This window comes from Siphateles boraxobius, unplaced genomic scaffold (assembly GCF_051911475.1).
Source record: "Siphateles boraxobius isolate OS27281-9 unplaced genomic scaffold, OSU_SipBor_1 11, whole genome shotgun sequence".
NCBI lineage: Eukaryota > Metazoa > Chordata > Actinopteri > Cypriniformes > Leuciscidae > Siphateles > Siphateles boraxobius.
In genome coordinates, this window is record NW_027508711.1 from 13,967,171 (window position 1) to 13,981,393 (window position 14,223).

The following is a 14,223-nucleotide window of genomic DNA, read 5'->3' on the forward strand; positions in this document are numbered from 1 at the left end:
TCCTCTGTGTGAACTGTGAGCGTTTTTCTCTTAAAACGCTCCGCTCTCGTCTGGCCCTCTTCTCGAGTGAAGGGGGTTCAACGTCTGGTCCGCGTGGTCCCGCTCGTGCCGAGGCAGAGCGGCGACTTGCATCATGGGCTTCCAGATAGAGCTCATCGATCATCTTGAGAGTCCTGTAAACCTCTCAAATGATTCGACGGCTGACGAGGGCGAACTGCAGGCACCAATGGTTTCCTGCAGTTGCTGCTCTTCAGGACGAGCAGGAGATGGCTGAGGAGGTTTATAATCAGGTAGATCCTGGCGAGTCTTCACTCCGCACGCCGCAGGTGAGCTGACTGGTCTTTTAAGAGTAATTTTTTGTGAATTAAAATTCCGAGATGTATCTCTCTACAGACCTCGTTCCCTGTATAGAGCTATGGGGTCATGTCAAGGTAATAAGGTAAGAGAAGTTTCCTGGATCATTAGGGCCCTGAAGTTCCCCGTTAGGTGGCCAGAACGATAACTATGTTAGCCTTCGGGCTGTTAGCCACCTCAGGGTAGAGTAGTTGGTCTCTCTCTTAGAATTTTTTACTTAGAGTGTTGACTGATGCTAGAGCTTCAGATAGATCTTATGTCCGGCCCACGGGTCCGTTGACTTCTTCCTGAGTATTTCGCCCCTTGAGCTCTGTTTGGGTTTCATTAGGCTGAGCGATTCTGCAGCCCTTTGTATGGAATAATACAGACTATATTCTTTAGTAAGGCTGTGGCTCCTCCGAGCCCTCAGATTGATCTATGCTTGCAGGCTGGCCCTCACCAGGGCCGCCTCTGTAGCTGGCCTAGGCTGTGCCAGGGATAATAGAAAAATTTTTAGCATTTCTTCCTCTGACCCTTCACTGTGTGAATGTTGGTTTCTAGCATCCCTGTATAAACAGCCTCCTCCCGTGGGAGTCGTTAGGCCAAGGCCCGCCCCCTTCTCTGCATTCTGGGGTGCCTAGAGTAATGCAGCGTGGTGCTGAGGATGGTTTGTAAGGACATGGTAGGCCTCAAACAGGCCTCCGTGGTATATATGTCTTTATTGAGCAGGGTTAGGCCGTCTTTCGCTTCACGAAGAAGACTGGGTTTGCAGAACTGGCCTACGGATTTAGGCCGCCAGTTTAGGCTTCACTCACCTCGCTGAGCTACTGCTCGAGCGCTAGGTTGTAGGTGGTTGGCTTTCATTCAAGCCCCACTCCCCTAGGTTGGGCACAGATACATTTCTGTCACCCCTAGAGCCGCTGGCAGGCCCGCACCCTGGTAACCTCAGGGTGAGGTGTGAGTATTCCCCTGTGATACAGGGTAGGTCTGAGCACTTCACTCCCAGTTCTGTTTTATCCCACCTCGCACCACTATGGCTCGGGTCGAGTATGAAGTAAGCTTCACTTCTTCTTTGGTCGAAGTACGCTCCCCTGAAGCCAGAGCATTGCCCTGAGCTGACGCCCATGCATAGATGGTAGGCCCCTGACTAACTGGGGCCTCCGTTGAGGCAGAGTGGCGTATGTTGTACTCCCCTTGTTTTAAGGGTGCTAGCTTTCTTGCGGAGTACACTGCCATGGGCAATGTGATTAGGCACCAGGATGCTGTAGGCGCTGTGTAAACAGTTTTTCTGCCAACGAAGGCTGCGCCATTAGGTAGTAGGCCTCAGCAGGCCTCCTTGATTGGACAGCCCCCCAGAGGGCACTGTAGGCCAGCTCACTTTACGTGGTTGGCCTTGGTGGTTCGGGCAGTTGACTCACTGATGGGTAGTAGGCCTTAAACAGGCCTCCTCGGAGGTGAGTCCCAACATTGTGGGACATACCTTATAGCGCTACTGGAAGCCCATTAGTGAATTATGCTGTGTAGTATGGTTTCCAACAGTGTACTTTATGGCAGAATATGACTTGCTATTAGCTAGTAGGCCCGACCAGGCCTCCCTGATAGGCGAGTCCCCAGCTGGCTGGCCTTAGCAGGCCACCTTATACTTTCACCCGGACTCAGGGCTCAAAGCTACCAGTGGTTATCAGGTAGTAGGCCACTCAGGCCTCCCTGAAGGTGAATTCCCACTTAAGATGGTTATCAGGTAGTAGGCCTCACCCGGCCGCCCCGAAGGTGAATTCCCACTTACGTTGGCTATCAGGTAGTAGGCCTCTCTGGGCCTCCCTGAATGTGAGCTCCCAAATATTGTGGCTGTCAGGTAGTAGGCCGCTCTGGGCCTCCCTGGATGTGGGCTCCCAAATATTTTGGCTGTCAGGTAGTAGGCCTCACCAGGCCTCCCTGAAGGTGAGTTCCCACATGCTGTGATTATCAGGTAGTAGGCTCCTCCGGGCCTCCTTGAATGAGAACGGTCAGGTAGTAGGCCTCACCAGGCCTCCCTGAAGGTGAGTTCCCACAGATAGTGGTGACCAGGTAGTAGGCCTCACCAGGCCTCCCTGAAGGTGAGTTCCCACAGATAGTGGTGACCAGGTAGTAGGCCTCACCAGGCCTCCCTGAAGGTGAGCTCCCCACATACTGTGGCTGTAAGGTAGCAGGCCTCACCGGGCCTCCCTGAAGGAGGAGCCGGGCCTCCCTGAAGGTGAGTTCCCACGTACTGTGGTTATCAGGTAGTAGGCCTCACGTGCCTCCCTAAAGGATCAGGTAGTAGGCCTCTCCGGGCCTCCCTGTAACGCTCCCTAGTGGTGCTGGGTTTATGAAGCTAGTGGTCTCTTGCTATCAGTTTCAGCTAGCCTTAATAGGCAGCTGCTGAAGGCGAGCTTGCGCCCTGGCTCGCTAAAGTGTTCATTCTCTGCTAAAGGTTCCCTCCCGGAACCTTTTCTGCCTACAGCCTGGTTTGCCTACCAGGCAGACCTTGTGCTCCCCTCACGAGGGTCTCTTTGAGCATGCGGCTTCCTGAGTCTGGTCAGACGGTCGTAGGCCTCTCGTGAGGCCTCCCAGTTAGATCAGCCCTTAGGCCTTCACAGGCCTCCTCAGTGTTTTGAAACACAGACACTGGGTTGATCCGTGGATCGAGTAGAGAAACTCCCCTCGCTAGCAAGGGTCGGAAAGCACTATGCTGAGTCATACTCTCCGGGATATCCCGTCTCTGAGATCCGGGCGGGCCGAGTGGTTCACTGCCAGCTTCGCAGTCCCTCGGGTTGGATGCCTTACTTAAGGCATTTGTCCAGAGGCTCTGTCTTCAGACAGACAGGATTTGGCCAGACTAAGTGTCTATGTACTGGCGCCAGGTCAGGCCGTCCTGGTGGCATTTCGGGGTGAGTACGTTCCCCTGAATAGTGACTGGCTGGGGTTCCCTTGGGTTCCCTAGCCACATTCCCTAGAAGGGACCCCTTCTAATTGGAAGCTGAGGTTCCAGGCCCGGAGCCGGCCCAGGTAGACCTTTCATTTAACCATGTTTATGAAGGTTTTTCTGTGAGGCTGTAGCTTGGGCTATGACCGTAGGGAATGCTGTCACTGACAGCCCAGTGTGACCTGAGGGTGAGTGGTTCTAGCGTTTCATTTGAAGTTGCTGGTTCTGACAGTTGTCACTGCCACTTGGCATGCACTCCCCTTAGCATGGCGGCGTTGGTATATCGTTCCCCATAGCGTCGTTGACGTATTGTTGAGTTCCCTTCGAAAGGGAACGTCTCAGGTTACGACTGCAACCTATGTTCCCTGAGAACAGGGAACGAGACAATACGTCTCCCTGCCATGCCGCGGGGCTTGCCTACCGTACAGTCCCTTCAGACGATAAGGTGATTTGTCATGTTTGCAAGGCGCCCCTTTATACTTCCAGGTCGCACGTTAATCATTCACGCTAATGATTCACGGGCTGTCGCCGGTCAATATGATTGACGTGATTTGATAGTGATTTCAGACACCTGTCACGCCTGAGGCGTTCCCCATAGCGTCGTTGACGTATTGTCTCGTTCCCTGTTCTCAGGGAACATAGGTTACAGTCGTAACCTGAGACGTATCCTTCTTTCGGGCTCTTTCTGATGTTAAAGGTCAAGTCCTCCAAGCAGAGGTTCATATCGGGCCGTTGGAACTTTTTTCTCTGGTCAAAAAGGCTCCTCAGAAGGTTCAAAAGAGCTTTGTATCCTTCTTATGGGCTCTTTCTGATGTTAAAGGTCAAGTCCGCTAGGCAGTGGTCCATATCGGGTCGTTTAAACTTTTTTCACTGGTCAAAAAGGCTCCTCAGAAGGTTCAAAAGAGCTTTGTATCCTTCTTATGGGCTCTTTCTGATGTTAAAGGTCAAGTCCGCCAGGCAGTGGTCCATATCGGACATTTTGAACTTTTTTTCTCTGGTCAAAAAGGCTCCTCAGAAGTTTTTTCAGAAGAGCTTTGTATCCTTCTTATGGGCTCTTTCTGATGTTAAAGATCAATTCCACCAGGCATTGGTCCATATCGAGCCGTTTGAACTTTTTTTTTCAAGTCAAAAAGGCTCCTCAAAAGGTTCAGAAGAGCTAGGTATCCTTCTTATGGGCTCTATCTGATGTTAAAGAATCAATTCTTAATCGGGGTGTTTGAACTTTTTTCTTGTCAAAAAGGATTCTCAAAAGGTTTAAAAGCTTATACTTTGAGGACCATTTTAACAGAAAAAATATCAATAAGTCAGATATGGACTTCCATATGCCCTCTGAAGCTTGAGAAGGATCATAAGATCATCTGTATTAAAATGTAATATTGTTCAAGAACTCTTTGTCCAGAAATATGTTCAGTAGGTCAAAAAGGGACCTCTGTATGTGCATTGAAGAGATTGCAATGCAATCTGCTGTTGTATTGAAATGCACATACGATCAAGCGTTTTGCATTGAAAAATAACATAAGCAATTTAAACGTTTTTTGCATTGCGATGCATTAAAGATTGAACATCAGAAGGAGTCTATAAGTGTATATAGTTTTTAAACATTTTGAGGACCCTTTAGAATAAAATATAAGCAATATGCACTTTGTTGCATTGCAAAGCATTCAAGAACTAACTAATTTTGTAGTGCATTACAGAGATGTGCAAAGCAATATGCTATTTTTGTTGTTTCATTAATTGTATAAAATGTTTAACTCGTTCTTTTGTGCAATGAAAAAACGAACCATTACCATTTGTGTATGAAGGAAAATTATTGCATTAGCTGTTAAAAATGTTAAAAAGACAACTCACAGCATATTGTTTTTCGCATTGCATACAGCTCATTAATTTGTGTACTCACAGGAAAACATCACAGAGCTGTCAATTTCCAATGCATGCAATAACTAACTCTTTTCTATGTACAACGAAGAGATGTGCAATGCAGTGTTCTTTTGCATTGCACAGCACAAGCGTTTTGCATGAGATAATTGCATTAAAGTAATATGCACTTTGTTGCATTGCAATGCATTCAAAAACGTCTCGGGTTATGACTATAACCCTTGTTCCCTGAGAAGGGAACGAGACACTGCGTCGAGAATCGACACTTTGGGGACGCTCCCTTAGCGTGCGCCTCTGAAGTAAGAATGAAACTAATCCAATCCTGATTGGTGTTGCGTCGTGATGTAACATGTGACAGCATAACCGGATGCATAAAAGTGACGCTGACACACACACACATCAGCTCCGCGATGAAGCAAGACGCTCTAAGGCCTCGAGGGGCGTGGCAGGACGACGCAGTGTCTCGTTCCCTTCTCAGGGAACAAGGGTTATAGTCATAACCCGAGACGTTCCCTTTCGAGGGAACTCAACACTGCGTCGAGAATCGACACTTTGGGGAACGAATGCCCACTAAGCCACGCACCGAAAAAAGGCCTGCCCCGGAGTGAAACTGATTCAGGCACTCAGCTAGGACAAGAGCACGTGTGCGCCAAGCGTACTAGGGAGGTGCAGACTATAGAACCTAACAAAAGTGTGTGGGGTAGCCCAACCGGCTGCCTCACAGATCTCCTTGATGGGAACTCCCGAAAGGAGGGCCCTAGAGGACGCCATGCCTCTAGTAGAATGAGCCCTAACGGCCAAAGGTGAAGGGAAATTCCGCACCTTGTAGGCCTACTTATGGGTTGTATAGCCGGGAGCCCCTAATAGGTGATCCAAAACACACTACAGTAGGTCCGACCTCCTCCAAGAAGAGGACCTCTCAAGGTAATACTCGGAACTCTGACTGGCAGAGCAAGGAACCTCTCCTTTTCTGCCGACACATGAGGTGGAGGATGAAATACTTGCAGGACCATGGACCTAGCCATGATAAATTGCACTTAAGGCACATAGCTGGGTCTCGGATGCAGGATGGCCTTAACTCCGCCGGGGGCACACCCCAAGCAAACTGGCGATAATGCCAGGGCTTGGAGATCTCCCAGTCTCTTTAAAGAAATAGCTAAGAGAAAGGCTATCTTGAACGTGAGGTCCTAGGCGAAGCCGACTGGAGGTATTCGAAGGGAGCCAGGGATAGCCCTTCGAGAACCACCGCCAGGTCCCAGGAAGGAACCCTGGACCTGACTGTCGGTCTCATCCTCCAATACCATGGAGAAATAGTATGACCAGTTGGTGCATCCCTAAAGGCCCAACATTTAGTGGTGCATGGAACGCCGCAATGGCAGCCACGTACACCCTACGTGTGGAAGGGGAGAGATTCGCAGAGAAACAATCTTGAAGAAACTCCAGAACTGAAGCCATTGGGCAGTTAACTGGGTCTAACTCAAGTTCTCTACACCAAGTAGAAAAATATTTCACTTGAGGCCATATAATCTCCTAGTAGACGGAGCCCTAGAGATAAGTATGGTTTCGACCACCCCAGATGATAGACCAGCATCTAGGTACTGAGCCCCCTCAGAGGCCAGACCCACAATTTCCACAGCTCTGGATGAGGATGGAATATAGTGCCCTCCGCCTGAGACAACAGACCCCTCCTCAGAGGAATCTGCCATGGCGGAGCTATCAGGGGTGAAATTAAGTCTGAAAACCATACTCGGGCTGGCCAAAACAGGGCTATCAGAAGAAGACTGATGCCCTCCTGACGGACCCTCTCCAGGACCCCCGGGAGCAGAGCGATCGGGGAGAAAAGCGTACAGACGAAGCCTCGGCCAGGCCTGTACCATGGCATCCAACCCCAGCGGGGCTGGATGAGTGAGGGAGAACCAAAGTGGACAGTGGGATGGACGTCCCTCGAGACGCAAACAGATCCACTTCCACTGGTCCAAACCTCTGCCATATGAACTCCACCACCTCTGGATGGAGTCTCCATTCCCCGGGCCTCAGCCCCTGCCTCGACAGGATGTCCGCTCCCTGATTCAGATCCCCCGGGACATATATTGAAGGGGCCTCATGTGAAACAGGCCCAAAGGAATTATGTTGGATGCCGCTGTTATGAGGCCCAGCAGTCTTTGAAATTGCTTTACAGTGATGGCCTGGCCTAGCTTTATCCCGGACACCATGGCCAGGATGGATTCGATACGAGCGGGAGACATACGTGCCCGCATCGTAACCGAATTCTATACCACGCCCAGAAGAGTAGTCTCAGTTTTCTTAGTGTTGAGCCTCAACCCCTGGTTCTGAATGTGGCCAAGGACGACATCTCGATGCCGAACTGCCATTTCTCGAGACTGGGCCAATATGAGCCAGTCGCCGATGTAATTCAGTATACGGATGCCCTGAAGCCTCAGTGGAGCCAGAGCCGCATCCATACACTTTGTGAACGTGCGGGGAGAGAGTGCTAGGCCGAACGGAAGAACCCGATATTGGTATGCTTTGCCCCCGAAAGCAACCTCAGGAACCTCCTGTGACATGGAAGGATGGAGACATGAAATAAGAGTCTTTTAGATCCATCGTGACAAACCAGTCCTCGGATCTAATATGGCTCACGATAATGGGAATAGTAAGCATTTTGAACCTGAATCTCCTCAAAGAACGATTCAAAAGCCCTAGATCTAAAATTGGCCTCAGTCCGCCATCCTTCTTTAGAACTATAAAGTACCGGCTGTAAAACCCGGACTCCCTGTCTGGTAGGGGAACACATTCTATGGCCCCTAAATTCTGTAGTCATAACCCGACTAACCCGAGTCTGTACCTCTTGTTCCATAACCCGAGCCTGTTCTGGAATCACTGCAGTCGGTACCACCCCAGCAAACTAGGGAGGTCGGGCACCGAACTGCAATCTGTACCCATAGAGATATATTCGGAAGGCGTTGCCATTCTTCTACAAAATCTACTATGGGAACCAGCCCCTCGAGACTGTCCTCGGGTGTTTTCCGAGCACTATTCTCGACTTCCTGAAGCGGAGGACCGGCAGGATAAAAGTCGATACAGATTTTGTGACCATAGTCGGTGCCCTGTTGCAAGCTTTTGGGGCGAACGCCACGGAGTGCGTTCGCTGGAAATCGATGTGGCCCGAAGCGTCAAAGACGGCGTGACAACATCTTCTACCCTGAGGGCACCTGCTGCTAGAACAACCTCAATTGTTCCACAGCGGGGGGGGGGCAGCCCTCAGAGGTCCTACAATTAGGACCTCTTCGCCTGAAGGACGGCCCTCAGGTCACCCTTCTGGCTGGAGGACTTCGGTTGAGAGTGCTTCCTCTGTTTGCCAAACTCCCGCAGGAGGGACTCTAGAGGCAACGCTCTCTTTTTTTTTTTTTTGCTTCCTGAAACCTGTAAACGACTGTAGTGACAGCGTTGGAAAACAGGCCAGAAGGAGATAGCGGAGCGGCCAACAGGAAATATTTGCCTCACTTAGATCTTTAAGAAGATCGGCCTGGTACGCCTGCAAAATCGTCCTATAGTGCAGGCACGCACCAGCCTGACCTTTTCTTTTCTAAATATTTTACCAAAGGAACCAGGCTCTCGAGCCTGGCTTCGGGTATTAATCGGGATTCGTTCTCGACCCCCTGAAGCGGGTTTCCGGAAGGGCTGGACCGAAAAAGATTCTCGATTGGCGAACGCGAATGCTGCCTGGCCGCAAAAATGTGGGGCGGACAGTGCAGCCTGCGTTCGCTGGAAACCGATGTGTCCCGAAACGTTTTTAACGGCGGAAGAGCAACATCGATTTCCTGCACCATATAAGCCCAGCCAACCAGTGCAGAGGTGTCCCTCCACGGTTTGTTGGGCAGCGCCGGGGCTTAAAGTGAAGATGCCGGATCAGGAGAAAGATAGCACGCTAAAGCTTCCTCCATCTGCGGCAACTTGCCATAACCCGACTCTCTCGCACCCACCACATTCGAAATAAACATATAATGAATGTGGTGAGATACCTAAAGAATGGGGTTTTTCCCAGGATCTACACATATATATTTATATTTTTATAAAGATCTGGGAAAAACAGTAAGCCCCGGCTCTGAGGTTGTGAACGGTGCTGCAGGAATCTCTCGTCTAGTTCATTTTGTCGGGGATCATCCTGCTTATTTTGTGGCCAGCTCATATATTTTATATTTATAAATATATTTATTTATATATTTATTTAGTCTGGCCACCGCACGCATCACAACCTCCACGAGCTCTACATAAGCAGAAACATAAGCTGGCGAGTGTGACTCATGTTGCTCGTTCCCGATGCTGAGCTCATCTACTTCCTTATAAACAGATAGCTCGAGCACTGGGCACTCGTCACGGGCAGAAGAAGCCGCATCGCAAGCTTCTGCGTCGTGAACGAGTGTAATAGAATCTGCGGATGATGAGAGAAAAGGTGCCTCAGCAGTCTCGTTCTCATCCGCGAGATCCTTCTGCGATCTCCACGATCTAAGCCGTCGCGCCGCCTCAATGGACGCGGGACCCGAACCGCGGGGATCGTGAGCCTGGCCATCATCAGGAAATAATATAGCCAAGCGGGAGCGCAGCACTCTAATAGGCAGCCCTCTCGAGAGCTGACAGTGCGTGCTGCGCCCCTAAACAATACACACACACACAGCTGATGCGTGTCCCCACCCGTGGCATATATATTATCTTGGGCAGGGGTGCACACACTTAGTGTATTGTTCACTCGCCATAATACAGAGCTTTGCACAGACAAACAACACCAAATAAGACAGACAGTTTCACAGAGAGCGCTTGCTGAAGAGCTAAAGCTGATGTGTTTGTGTGTCAGCGTCACTATTATGCATCCGGTTATGCCGTCACATGTTACATCACGACGCAACACCAATCAGGATTGGATTAGTTTCATTCTTACTTCAGAGGCGCACGCTAAGGGAGCGTCCCCAAAGTGTCGATTCTCGACGCAGTGTTGAGTTCCCTCGAAAGGGAACTAACTCATACCAAATTGAAGAGATTGCAGTGAATTCTTTCAAAAGAGCTTCATATCCTTCTGGGTTCTTTCTGATGTTAAAGGTCAAGTGCCAGGCAGTGGTCCATATCGGGCCGTTTGAACTTTTTTTTCTGGTCAAAAAGGCTGCCTCAAAAGGTTCAAAAGATCTTCGAATCCTACTTATGGGCTCTTTCTGATGTTAAAGGTCAAGTCCTTTAACAGCAGTGGTCCATATCGGGCCGTTTGAACTTTTGTTTCTGGTCAAAAAGGCTCCTCAAAGGGTTCAGAAGAGCTTCGTATCCTTCTTATGGGCTCTTTCTGATGTTCAAGGTCAAGTCCGCAAGGCAGTGATCCATATTGGACCGTTTGAACTTTTTTTCTGGTCAAAAAGGCTCCTCAAAAGGTTCAGAAGAGGTTCGTATCCTTCTTATGGGCTCTTTCTGATGTTAAAGGTCAAGTCCTTCAAGGCAGTGGTCTATATCAGGGTGTTTGAACTTTTTTTCTGGTCAAAAAGGCTCATCAAAAGGTTCAGAAGAGCTTCGTATCCATATTATGGGCTCTTTCTGATGTTAAAGGTCAAGTCCACCAGGCAGTGGTAATTCTTTTTTTTTGCCGTTTGAATTTTTTTTCTCTTTTCAAAAAGGCTCCTCAGAAGCTCTTTTGAACCTTCTAAGGAGCCTTCTTGACCTGAAAAAAAAAGTTCAAACGGCCCGATATTGACCACTGCCTGGCGGACTTGACCTTTAACATCAGAAAGAGCCCTAAAGAAGGATACAAAGCATTTTTGAAACTTCTGAGGAGCCTTTTCGACAAGAGAAAAAAAGTTCAAACGGCCCGAGATGGACCACTGCCTGGCTGACTTGACCTTTAACATCAGAAAGAGCCCAGAAGAAGGATACCAGCTCTTTTGAACCTTCTGAGGAGCCTTTTTGACCAGAGAAAAAAATTCAAACGGCCCGATATGGACCACTACCTGGCGGATTTGACCTTTAATCAGAATAAAACCCCTAAAAAGGATACTAAGCATTTTTGAACCTTCTGAGGAGCCTTTTTTACCATAGAATAAAAGTTCAAACTGCCCGATATGGACCACTGCCTGGCGGACTTGACCTTTAATATTAGAAAGAGCCCATAAGAAGGATACGAAGCTCTTCTGTACCTTTTGAGGAAGCCTTTTTGACCAGAAAATAAAGTTAAAACGGCCCGATATGGACCACTGCCTGGAGGACTTGACCTTTAACATCCGAAAGAGCCCATTAGAAGGATACGAAGCTCTTCTGAACCCTTTGATGAGCCTTTTTGACCAGAAAAAAAGTTCAAATGGCCCGATATGGACCACAGCCTGGAGGACTTGACCTTTAACATCAGAAAGAGCCCATAAGAAGGATACAAAGCTATTTTGAACCTTCTGAGGAGTACTTTTGACCAGAGAAAAAAAGTTCAAACGGCCCGATATGGACCACTACCTGGCGGATTTGACCTTTAATCAGAATAAAACCCCTAAAAAGGATACTAAGCATTTTTGAACCTTCTGAGGAGCCTTTTTGACCAGAGAAAAAAAATTCAAACGGCCCGATATCAAATCAAATCACATTTATTTATATAGCACGTTTAAAAACAACACACGTTGGCCAAAGTGCTTTACATGTAGCCCAACACATATTATCTAAGATTATAAAACAAAGTATAAAACAATTGCAAGAATTTAATTACAGTCAAAAGCAAGAGAGAAGAGATAAGTCTTTAAAAGAGATTTAAATGCATCAAGGGTGGCACAAGATCTTACATGGAGGGGTAGACTGTTCCATAAACAGGGAGCTGCAACAGAGAAGGCCCTGTCTCCTTTTGATTTAAGTCGAGACTTTGGAGTGGTTAACTGAAACCTATGTACAGATCTTAAAGGCCTAGAGGATGTATGTTGCTGAAGAAGTTCACTAATGTAACTTGGTGCCATCCCATGTAAGCCCTTAAAAGCAAATAATAAAATCTTATACCTAATCCTAAATTTGACTGGAAGCCAATGAAGGGATGCTAGTACAGGTGTTATACTCTCATACTTTCTTGTCCCGGTTAAAAGCCTTGCGGCAGCATTTTGCACTAACTGCAGACGTGAAAGTGATGCATGAGAAATACCATAGTACAATGAATTACAATAGTCCAGTCTGGACGTAATAAAAGCATGCATAACAACTTCCAAATCATGAAAAGACAGAAAAGGTTTCAGTTTCGCTATATTCCTTAATTGGAAGAAGCCACCTCTAACCACAGAATTAATATGCTTTACAAATTTTAACTCTGCATCAAAAATAACTCCAAGACTCCTAGCTTGATTATGAACCTTCGGTTTAAAAAGGCCTAATTGATTAATTATATGTTTAGTAGAACTAGGAGGGCCAAACACTATCACTTCAGTTTTTGAATCGTTTAAGTGGAGGAAATTGGCAGACATCCACTCCTTAATATCACTAAAACAATCAAAAAGAGACTGCAGGGCTGAATTATCCCCCATTTTTATAGGTAGATAAAGCTGAGTATCGTCGGCATAAAGATGATAATATATATTATGTTTTTTACAAATATCCGCCAATGGAAGTGTGTAAATAGAGAATAGGACCGGACCCAATATTGATCCTTGTGGAACCCCACACTTCATAAGAGCAGACGTAGACGAAAAATTACCTAATTCAACAGAAAACGTTCTCCCAGAAAGATATGAGTTAAACCAATTAAGAGCTTTTCCCTGAATCCCTGCCCACTCTCTTAGACGCTCCAGTAGTATAGCATGTACTATAGTATCAAATGCAGCAGTCAGATCAATTAAAACTAAGATTGCACACTTTCCTGAATCGACTGCTAAAAACAAGTCGTTTGACACTTTGAGAAGGGCTGACTCTGTACTGTGTTTAACCCTAAATCCCGATTGGAACTTATCAAAAATACCATTTTCATTTAATTAAATAGAAAGCTGTTGAAAGACAGCCTTCTCTAGAATTTTTGAGAGGAAAGACAACTTTGAGATTGGACGATAGTTCTTTAAATCAGATGGGTCCAAGTTGGGCTTTTTTAAAAGGGGTTGCACCACTGCATGCTTGAAGCAGGACGGCACAACACCACTCAATAAGCTGGAGTTCACAATCGATAAAAGATCTAAACCAACCACATCTAATACCTGAACAAGGAGGCGCGGGGGAACAATATCTGGACCACTACCTGGCGGATTTGACCTTTAATCAGAATAAAACCCCTAAAAAGGATACTAAGCATTTTTGAACCTTCTGAGGAGCCTTTTTGACCATAGAATAAAAGTTCAAACGGCCCGATATGGACCACTGCCTGGCGGACTTGACCCTTTGATATTAGAAAGAGCCCATAAGAAGGATACGAAGCTCTTCTGTACCTTTTGAGGAAGCCTTTTTGACCAGAAAAAAAAGTTAAAACGGCCCGATATGGACCACTGCCTGGCGGACTTGACCTTTAACATCAGAAAGAGCCCATTAGAAGGATACAAAGCTATTTTGAACCTTTTGAGGAGCCATTTTGACCAGAGAAAAAAAGTTCAAACGGCCCGATATGGACCACTGCCTGGCGAACTTGACCTATAAGATCAGAAAGAGCCCATAAATAGGATTCAAAGCTCTTTTGAACCTTTTGAGGTAGACTTTTTGACCAGAAAAAAAAGTTCAAACGGCCCGATATGGATCACTGCCTGGCGGACTTCACCTTTAACATCAGATAGAGCCCATCAGAAGGATACAGAGCTCTTTTAAACCTTCTGAGGAGCCTTTTTTACCAGAAAAAAAGTTCAAACTGCCCGATATGGATCTCTGCCTAGAGGACTTGACCTTTAACATCAGAAAGAGCCCATAAGGATACGAAGCTCTTTTGAACCTTCTGAGGAGACGTTTTGACCGGAGAAGAAAAGTTCAAACGGCCCGATATGGACAACTGCCTTGTGGACTTGACCTTTAACATCAGAAAGAGCCCATAAGAAGAATACAAAGCTCTTTTGAACCTTCTGATGAGCCTTTTTGACCGGAGAAAAAAAGTTCCAACAGCCCGA